Genomic DNA, 10,441 nt, shown 5'->3' with positions numbered 1-10,441 from the left:
TTTTTTCATTGTTAGTATATAGGAATGCAAGGGAATTTTGCGTGTTAATTTTATATCCTGCAACTTTATTATATTCATTGATTAGCTCTAATAATTTTCTGGGGGAGTCTTTAGGGTTTTCTATGTAGAGGATCATGTCATCTGCAAACAGCAAGAGTTTTACTTCTTCTTTTCCTATCTGGATTCCTTTTACTTCTTTTTCTGCTCTGATTGCTGTGGCCAAAACTTCCAACACTATGTTGAACAGTAGTGGTGAGAGTGAGCACCCTTGTCTTGTTCCTGATTTCAGGGGAAATGCTTTCAATTTTTCACCATTGAGGGTGATGCTTGCTGTGGGTTTGTCATATGTAGCTTTTATTATGCTGAGGTATGTTCCTTCTATTCCTGCTTTCTGGAGAGTTTTAATCATGAATGGGTGTTGAATTTTGTCAAAGGTTTTCTCTGCATCTATTGAGATAATCATATGGTTTTTCTCTTTCAATTTGTTAATGTGGTATATTACATTGATTTGCAGATATTAAAGAATCCTTGCATTTCTGAGATAAAGCCCACTTGGTCGTGGTGTATGATTTTTTTTTAATATGTTGTTGGATTCTGTTTGCTAGAATTTTGTTAAGGATTTTTGCATCTATATTCATCAGTGATATTGGCCTGTAGTTTTCTTTTTTTGTGGCATCTTTGTCTGGTTTTGGAATTAGGGTGATGGTGGCCTCATAGAATGAGTTTGGAAGTTTACCTTCTTCTGCAATTTTCTGGAAGAGTTTGAGTAAGATAGGTGTTAGCTCTTCTCTAAATTTTTGGTAGAATTCAGCTGTGAAGCCATTAGGTCCTGGGCTTTTGTTTGCTGGAAGATTTTTGATGACAGTTTCGATTTCCTTGCTTGTGACGGGTCTGTTAAGATCTTCTATTTCTTCCTGGTTCAGTTTTGGAAAGTTATACTTTTCTAAGAATTTGTCCATTTCACCCAAGTTGTCCATTTTATTGGCGTAGAGCTGCTGGTAGTAGTCTCTTATGATCCTTTGTATTTCAGTGTTGTCTGTTGTGATCTCTCCATTTTCATTTCTAATTTTGTTAATTTGGTTCTTCTCTCTTTGTTTCTTAATGAGTCTTGCTAATGGTTTGTCAATTTTGTTTATTTTTTCAAAAAACCATCTTTTAGCTTTGTTGACTTTTGCTATGGTCGCTTTAGTTTCTTTTCTATTTATTTCTGCCCTAATTTTTAAGATTTCTTTCCTTCTACTAACCCTGGGGTTCTTCATTTATACCTTCTCTAATTGCCTTAGGTGTAGAATTAGGTTATTTATTTGGCTTTTTCCTTGTTTCTTGATGTAAGCCTGTAATGCTATGAACCTTCCACTGGCACTGCTTTTACAGTGTCCCATAGGTTTTGGGTTGTTGTGTTTTCATTTTCATTTATTTCTATACATATTTTGATTTCTTTTTTTATTTCTTCTATGACTTGTTGGTTATTCAGAAGTGTGCTATTTAGCCTCCATATGTTTGAATTTTTAACATTTTTTTTCCTGTAATTGAGATCTAATCTTACTGAACTGTGGTCAGAAAAGATGACTGGAATGATTTCAATTTTTTTGAATTTTCCAAGACCAGATTTATGGCCCAGGATGTGATCTATTCTGGAGAAAGTTCCGTGTGCACTTGAGAACAAGGTGAAGTTGATTGTTTTGGGGTGAAATGTCCTATAGATATCAATTAGGTCTAGCTGGTCCATTGTGTCATTTAAGGTTTGTGTTTCCTTGTTAATTTTCTGTTTAGTTGATCTATCCATAGTTGTGAGTGGGGTATTAAAGTCTCCCACTATTATTGTGTTACTATTAATTTCCTCTTTCATACTTGTTAGTGTTTGCTATACATATTGCGGTGCTCCTATATTGGGTGCATATGTATTTATAATTGTATTATCCTCTTCTTGGATTGATCCTTTGATCATTATGTAGTGTCCTTCTTTGTCTCTTTTCACATCCTTTATTTGAAAGTCTATTTTATCTGATATGAGTATTGCGACTCCTGCTTCCTTTTGTTCTCCATTTGCATGAAATATTTTTTTCCAGCCCTTCACTTTTAGTCTGTATGTGTCTCTTGTTTTGAGGTGAGTCTCTTGTAGACAGCATATATAGTGGTCTTGCTTTTGTATCCATTCAGCCAATCTTTGTCTTTTGGTTGGGGCATTCATACCATTTGCATTTAAGGTAATTATTGATAGGTGTGGTCCCGTTGCCATTTACTTTGTTGTTTTGGGTTCACGTTTATACAACCTTTCTGCATTTCCTGTCTAGAGAAGATCCTTTAGCATTTGTTGAAGAGGTGGTTTGGTGGTGCTGAATTCTCTCAGCTTTTGTTTGTCTGTAAAGCTTTTGAATTCTCCTTCATATCTGAATGAGATCCTTGCTGGGTACAGTAATCTAGGTTGGGAAGCATAGGTATTAACTCTTTGAATGTTTGGTAGAATTCATCTGTGAAGCCATCTGGTCCTGAACTTTTGTTTAGGGAAATCTTCTATTACTATTTCAAGCACTGGACGAGTGATCAATCTAGTAGGTTTCCTACGTCATGATTCAGTCTTGGAAGGTTGTATGATACTCTTTTTTTAAATGTATTTATTGTATTTTACAATATTGTATTGGTTTTGCCATACATTGACATGAATCCAATATGGGTGTTCATGTGTTCCCCATTCTGAACCCCCCTCCCACCTTCCTCCCCATCCTATCTCTCTGGGTCATCCCAGTGCGCCAGCCCCTAGCATCCTGTCTCATGCATAGAACCTGGACTGTTGATTCATTTCACATATGATAATTTACATGTTTCATTGCCATTCTCCCATATCATCCCACCCTTGCCCTCTCCCACAGAGTCCAAAAGACTGTTCTATACATCTGTGTCTCTTTTGCTATCTCGCACACAGGGTTATCGTTACCATCTTTCTAAATTCCATATATATGCGTTAGTGTACTGTATGGGTGTTTTTCCTTCTGGCTTACTTTACTCTCTAAAATGGGCTCCAGTTTCATCCACCTCATTAGAACTGATTCAAATGTATTGGTTTTAATGGCTGAGTAATATTCTATTGTATATATGTACCACAACTTTCTTATCCATTCGTCTGCTGACGGGCATCTAGGTTGCTTCCATGTCCTGGCAATTATAGACAGTGCTGCAATGAACATTGGGGTGCACATGTTTCTTTAGATCTGGTTTCCTCAGTATGTATGCCCAGGAGTGGGATTGCTGGGTCGTATGGCAGTTCTATTGCCAGTTTTCTAAGGAATCTCCACACTGTTCTCCATAGCGGCTGTACTAGTTTGCATTCCCACCAACAGTGTAAGAGGGTTCCCTTTTCTCCACACCCTCTCCAGCATTTATTGCTTGTAGACTTTTGGATAGCAGCCATTCTGACTGGTGTGCAGTGGTACCTCATTGTCGTTTTGGTTTGCATTTCTCTGATAATGAGTGATGTTGAGCATCTTTTCATGTGTTTGTTAGCCATCTGTATGTCTTCTTTGGAGAAATGTCTGTTTAGTTCTTTGGCGCAATTTTTGATTGGGTCTTTTATTTTTCTGGAATTGTGCTGTAGGAATTGCTTGTATATTTTTGAGATTAATTCTTTGTCCGTTGCTTCATTTGCTATGATTTTCTCCCATTATGAAGGCTGTCTTTCACCTTGCTTATAGTTTCCTCTGTTGTGCAGAAACTTTTAATTTTAATTAGGTCCCATTTGTTTATTTTTGCTTTAATTTCCAATATTCTGGGAGGTGGGTCATACAGGATCCTGCTATGGTTTATGACAGAGAGGGTTTTGTCTATGTTCTCCTCTAGGAGTTTTATAGTTTCCGGTCTTACATTTAGATCTTTAATCCATTTTGGGTTTATTTTTGTTTATTGTGTTAGAAAGTGTTCTAGTTTCATTCCTTTACGTGTGGTTGACGAGTTTTTCCAGCAAAACTTGTTAAAGAGATTGTCTTTTCCCCATTGTATATTCTTGCCTCCTTTGTCAAAGATAAGGCATCCATAGGGGCGTGGATTGATCTCTGGGCTTTCTATTTTGTTCCATTGATCTATATTGCTGTTTTTGTGCCAGTACCACACTGTCTTGAAGACTGTGGCTTTGTAGAAGAGACTGAAGTCAGGCAGGTTGATTCCTCCAGTTCCATTCTTCTTTCTCAAGATTGCTTTGACCATTTGAGGTTTTTTGTATATTGATATAAATTGTGAAGACATTTGTTCTATTTCTCTGAAAAATGCCATTGGTAGCTTTATACGGATTGCATTGAATCTATAGATTGCTTTGGGTAGTATACTCATTTTCACTGTATTGATTCTTCCAATCCATGAACACGGTATATTTCTCCATCTATTTGTGTCCTCTTTGATTTCTTTCACGAGTAGTTTATAGTTTTCTATATATAGGTCTTTCGTTTCTTTAGGTAGATATACTCCTAAGTATTTTATTCTTTTCGTTGAAATGGTGAATGCTATTGTTTCCTTAATTTCTCTTTCTCTCTTCTCATTGTTAGCATATAGAAATGCAAGGGGTTTCTGTGTGTTAATTTTATATCCTGCAGCATTACTATATTTATTGATTAGCTGTAGTAATTTTCTGGAAGAGTCTTTAGGGTTTTCTCTGTAGAGGATCATGTCGTCTGCAAACAGTGAGAGTTTCAATTCTTCTTTTCCATTCTGGATTCCTTTTATTTCTTTTCTGCTCTGATTGCTGTGGCCAACACTTCCAAAACTATGTTGAATAGTAGGGCTGAGAGTGGGCAACCTTGTCTTGCTCCTGACTTTAGGGGAAGTGCTTTCAATTTTTACCACTGAGGATAATGTTTGCTGTGGGTTTGTCATATAAAGCTTTTATTATGTTGAGGTGTGTTCCTTGTATTCCTACTTTCTGGAGGGTTTTTATCATAAATGGATCTTAAATTTTGCAAATGGCTTTCTCTGCATCTATTGAGATAATCATATGTTTTTATCTTTCAATTTGTTACTGTGGTGTATTACATTGATTCATTTGCAGATATTAAAGAATCCTTGCATTCCTGGGATAAAGCCCACTTGGTCATGATATATGATCTTTTTAATATGTTATTCGATTCTGTTTGCTAAAATTTTGAAAAGGATTTTGTATCTATGTTCATCAGAGATATTGGGCTATAATTTTCTTTTTTTGTGCGTGGCATCTTTGTCAGATTTTTGTATTAAGGTGATGGTGGTGTCATAGAATGAGTTTGGAAGTTTACTTACTTCTGCTATTTTCTGGAAGAGATTGAGTAGGATAGGCATTAGTTCTTTTCTAAATTTTTGGTAGAATTCAGCTGTGAAGCCATCTGGTCTTGGGCTTTTGTTTGTTGGAAGATTTCTGATTAAAGTTTCAATTTCCGTGCTTGTGATGGGTCTGTTGAGATTTTCTATTTCTTCCTGGTTCAGTATTGGAAAGTTGTCCTTTTTGAAGAAAAGGCATCTGGTCCCATCACTTCATGGCAAAGAGATGGGGAAACAGTGGAAACAGTGGCTGACTCTATGTTGGGGGTCTCCAAAATCACTGCAGATGGTGATAGCAGCCATGAAATTAAAAGATGCTTACTCCTTGGAAAGAATGTTATGACCAACATAGACAGCATATTAAAAAGCAGAGACATGACTTTGTCCACAAAGGTCCATCTTGTCAAGGCGATGGTTTTTCCAGTAGTCATGTATTTATGTGAGAGTTGGACTAGAAAGAAAGCTGAGCGCTGAAGAATTGATGCTTTTAAACTGTATTGAAGAAGATTCTTGAGAGGCCCTTGGCCTGCAAGGAGATTCAACCAGTCCAACCTAAAGGAAATCAGTCCTGAATATTCATTGGAAGAACTGATGTTCAGCCTGAAACTCCAAAACTTTGGCCACCTGATGCAAAGAGCTGACTCATTGGAACAGACCCTGATGCTGGGAAAGATTGAAGCCGGAAGGAGAAGGGGATAACAGAGGGTGAGATGGTTGGCTGGCATCACCAACTCGATGGACATGAGTTTGGGTAAATTCCGGGAGTTGGTGATGGACAGGGAGGCTTGGTGTACTGCAGTTCATGGGGTTCAAAGAGTCGGACATGACTGAGTGACTGAACTGAACTGAACTGAATAAAAAACCTGCCAGAAAACAATGTCCAGGATTTGAGCGTGTCACACGTGATCCTATGAAATAATTTTTAAAATAACATCTATCCTTCTTAAACTATTTCAAAAAATTGAAGAGGAGGGAAACACTCTTAAATTTATTCTTTCAGGCTATATCTACACTGATATCAGTACTATAAAGAGACCCTACAGAAAATTACAGATCATTTTCTTGATGAATATGGTTGAAAAAAATTTTCAAGAAAATATTAGCAGACAGAATTCAACAATCTATAAAGTATATCATAAATGATTATCACATAGTATTCTTCCAGAGATGCGAGGATGCTTAAAATTCCACAAATCAATCCATGTGATACACCACATTTAATAAAGGAAGAAAAACACAAGATTGTGTCAGTAGATGTAGAAAAAGCATTGACAAAATCTAACATCCATTCATGGTAAATCCTCTCAGAAAAATGGGCATAAAGAAAATACATCTCAACATAATAATGGCCATTTATGACAAACCCATAAAGGTGGATATCTGAAAGCTTTTTCCTCTAAAATCAGGACCAGGGGAAGGATGCTCACTCTTGCCACTCTGGTTTAACAGTGTGGTGGTCCTAGCCACAAAATGTGGACAAAATTGTAATAAGAAACATGCAACGCCTAAGAGAAGAAGTAACACTGTCACTACTATAGAGAAATGATACTTTATATAGAAAACCCTAATATCTCCACCAGAAAACTAACTAATGAATTCAGTACACAAATACACACACATGCACACGCACACACACACACACAATGGAATATTCCTCACCCCTTAAGGATAAAATTTTGCTGCTTCTAACATAGATGGACCTGGATATCATTCTGTTTAGTGAATTAAGTCAGACAGAGAAGGACAAATACTGTATATTATCACTTGACATATGGAATCTAAAACTAGTACAAAAGGATGAAAATAATGATGTAGAAAAAGACTCTCGCACATAGAGAATAAACTAGTGTTTACCAGTGAGGAGAGAAAGTGGGAAGGGGCAAGACAGAGTAAAGATAAGTACACACTACTATGTGTAAAATAAATAAACTACAAGGACATACTTTACAGCACAGGGAATATAGCCAACAGTTCATAATAGCTTTAAAAAAAAATAACCTATATATTGAACCACAATGTTGTACCTCTGCACTACTATAGTACTGTAAATCAACTATAATTAAATGAAAAATTTAACATAAAAGAGTTCTGCATTGTGATATGTGGTTGTAATGGCAGTCATATTACAATATTTACATGTAACAAATTACCAAATCTTACATTTTAAATTTACACAATGTTATATGTCAAATATATTTCAGTTTAAAAATCTACAGAAATATAGTTTTCTTTCAGTGTGTTTTTTATTGTACTTCACCTCAAACTGCTCATTTCTGCATGAAAATATTTTAATATGCTAATCTCCCTGCAAGACGCTTTCTAATAAATACTGCCATCTCTCATAAAAATGTTAACTATAAACTTGTAACTAGCTCCCAAACTCTTACCTGATTTTATCTTCAAGTGCTAACCAGGGTATTCTTTACTCTGTGAGGACATTAATTTCCTCAGTTTTATTTCTGATGACTGTACACACTGATCCATTTTCTTGTATACTTTTATCTATAATTCCATACCTATTTCATTTCTGGGAAATTCGTTCTGTTAGACTGAAAGTAACACATTTGAACACTTTATAATATGCACATCATTTCTATACCTGTTGTTTATTGCATAAATCTGAACGTTTCTACAAGAAAACTTCATTGATATATTCATATTTCATGACAATATATCTCAATTGGTCTTTATATTGAAGAAGACACTTGGCATGTCTGGTATAATAGTACCTTGAAATTAAAATTATAATTAGGAGTCTGAGGGTGAATAAATGAACTGGCAATGGCTCATTATAGAAATAAATAAAATTCACACTTTCCTCATAATAGTGGAGGACTTTGCATTTCTTCTTCAGGCAAAGTAGAGCCTTTGTACACTGGAGTTATGGCTTATGAGCAGAAAGGGGCTGACAGTTGGGAAGCACGCTGCAATGATTATAGTGATGTCCACAAGGAACTGGCTGGGTGCAATAAAAAGAGCCAAAAGAACTTGACAGCTGGAGGAAAGAATATAAAAGTAGACAAAGGTGCTCCCGAGGAGAAGGATGGATTTAGTAGCTCTGGACTCAGGGGAGGACCTGGAGGAGGCATCAGTCCTACGAATGTGCTGGACCTGCTGCTTATGTCTCTACAGTATGAGAACCATGGAGCCGCCGGCCCAGAGAGTGAGCCCCAAACATAAAACATCAGGGAACAACAGCAATGCTGTAGACAAGGCATGTCTGGTTTTTCTACTCTTCTGGTCAGTAAGAATAGTAGAACAGTATCCAAAATCTTTACTGCTTCTGTTGTTTCTATCACTTATTTTGCTATTTATATAGATAGGAAAAATGACATTTACCAGCATTTGCAGGATCCAACACAGGAAAATAGAGGGAACCACGTACTTGGGAGCTGTTACTTTCAGTACTGCCCACCTGGAGTTCCAGGGACTGATCATGATCGCCTGAAAGACACTCAAGAGGCAGATGCTACTGATGGACACTCCCGTCCCCACTCTGTGCAGAAAGAAGAGAAGTTTGCTGCCAAAATCACTGCGGATATGCTTCCACCCAAAGACTGCCATTGTCTGGGGGACCCCTTTAGAGAGGAGGACCAAGGAGTTTGCAACAATCAGGTGCTTAAGGATCAAATCTGTGGACCTTAACCTGTAACCCATGAAGTGAAGGATGATATAACTGCAAAGGAGTGAGAAATTCCCCAGAATTCCAACCACGGTCTGTATTGAGATGATCATGCCTATTATGAGAAAGCTGCTGGCCATCCTCTCAGTTCACAGTCACTGGTAGTTGTCTCGTGAGTTAGTGTCTGTATGGGAACATCAGGCGTGGGCTGCATGCATCATGTCTATTGAAATCCAATATTCTCCACTTATCCTCAGGTCCCACTGGAAAGATTTTGCTTTATGCTTTTCTGCTACTAGTAGCCTTAAAAGGGTTCAATGTATAACACTGAAAGAGCACTTAAAATGCAGAATTACTTGCTGAAGGCACTCCATGGTATCACTTCATTCTTCACAAATCCATGAGCCCAGGATTTCTGTGACTTCAATTTTTTCAGGGAAAGGTACCACACAGAGGTTCCGTATTTGTTGAGATCTGCTGCACAGGGCAGAGCGAGGACTTTGGAAACTCATTAGGCTGGTCAAGAGAGTGCACTGAACTACCAGCTCTGCCGAAAACCAGTTAGTTGTGTTCAAGTAATAATCCATACCTATGCTTAGTTTTGATTTCACAACTTCTTAACTTGATTTTAGACCGATGGTCTTTTATATTTTCATTATAAGAAGATTCCATTTTTGTAAAGCATTATTCTGTAGGGCACTATGTACTATGTGTTAGGCTTTAGATATCTTAATACATAAACATGGACTGCTGGCAGTAGAAAATGGCATATGGCAGGAACCTGCCCAAGATTACATAATGTCACGAAGATGAGAATGGCTCAGTATTGGGATGGTATTAGGATGTTTTTATGTCTGAAAAGCAGGTACAATGTACCCATCACAGGAATTATTGAATAAGCACAAGTAACATTGTAAACTTTCAGCCAGAAAATATAATACATGATAAAAGAGGGTAAGCAAAAACTGAATTATTGTTGCTTTCAATTCATATACTTATCTATTTGTTAATTCCAGAGCTAAACAAAAATAGCAACAAAGAAATAAGATTTGTGCATGCCACTGACGTAGCAGACATATATGTATGCCTTGCATCTGCAAGGCATGTATTCTTGTGCATCTTATAAATTCAGAGACTGGATTTTTGGATTGATAGTAGCCTATTAAAAAAAAAAAAATGAACATGCTAGGAGACTGCCACCTGCTGCCTCTAACTTGCAGTTACCATGTCAACTCTTCTTTAAATCTAAGAATAACAATAACCTCACCAGAATGAACACACTACAGAGGTTTTCAGTAGAGGCAAAGTTACTGTCTACACTAATTGCATCAGACATCCAGGATTGGAGCAATACTTTCTATTCAAGTTGTTTCCATTTAGATACACTTTCTGCATGGGATTAGATGATTTCTTCAGATCCATCATACATTTTATTGCAAACCTGTATGGATTAGTGGTGAACTTCTAGTCATCCTGAACATGGAGTCTATAATTCTTGTAAGGCAGACTCAACAGCAGTTCGATTTTACAAATGTATTTTAC

At 37.0% G+C, this 10,441-nt stretch overlaps 1 pseudogene; it reads right to left on the bottom strand.

Moving 5' to 3' along the window:
• Positions 1–8,210: 8,210 nt before the first annotated feature.
• On the bottom strand, positions 8,211–9,039 carry LOC133054796 (vomeronasal type-1 receptor 4-like; annotated as a pseudogene).
• Between the last annotated feature and the right edge of the window lie 1,402 nt (positions 9,040–10,441).

This window comes from Dama dama, chromosome 4, assembly GCF_033118175.1.
Source record: "Dama dama isolate Ldn47 chromosome 4, ASM3311817v1, whole genome shotgun sequence".
Lineage (NCBI taxonomy): Eukaryota > Metazoa > Chordata > Mammalia > Artiodactyla > Cervidae > Dama > Dama dama.
This window is presented reverse-complemented; position numbering and strand designations above follow the sequence as displayed.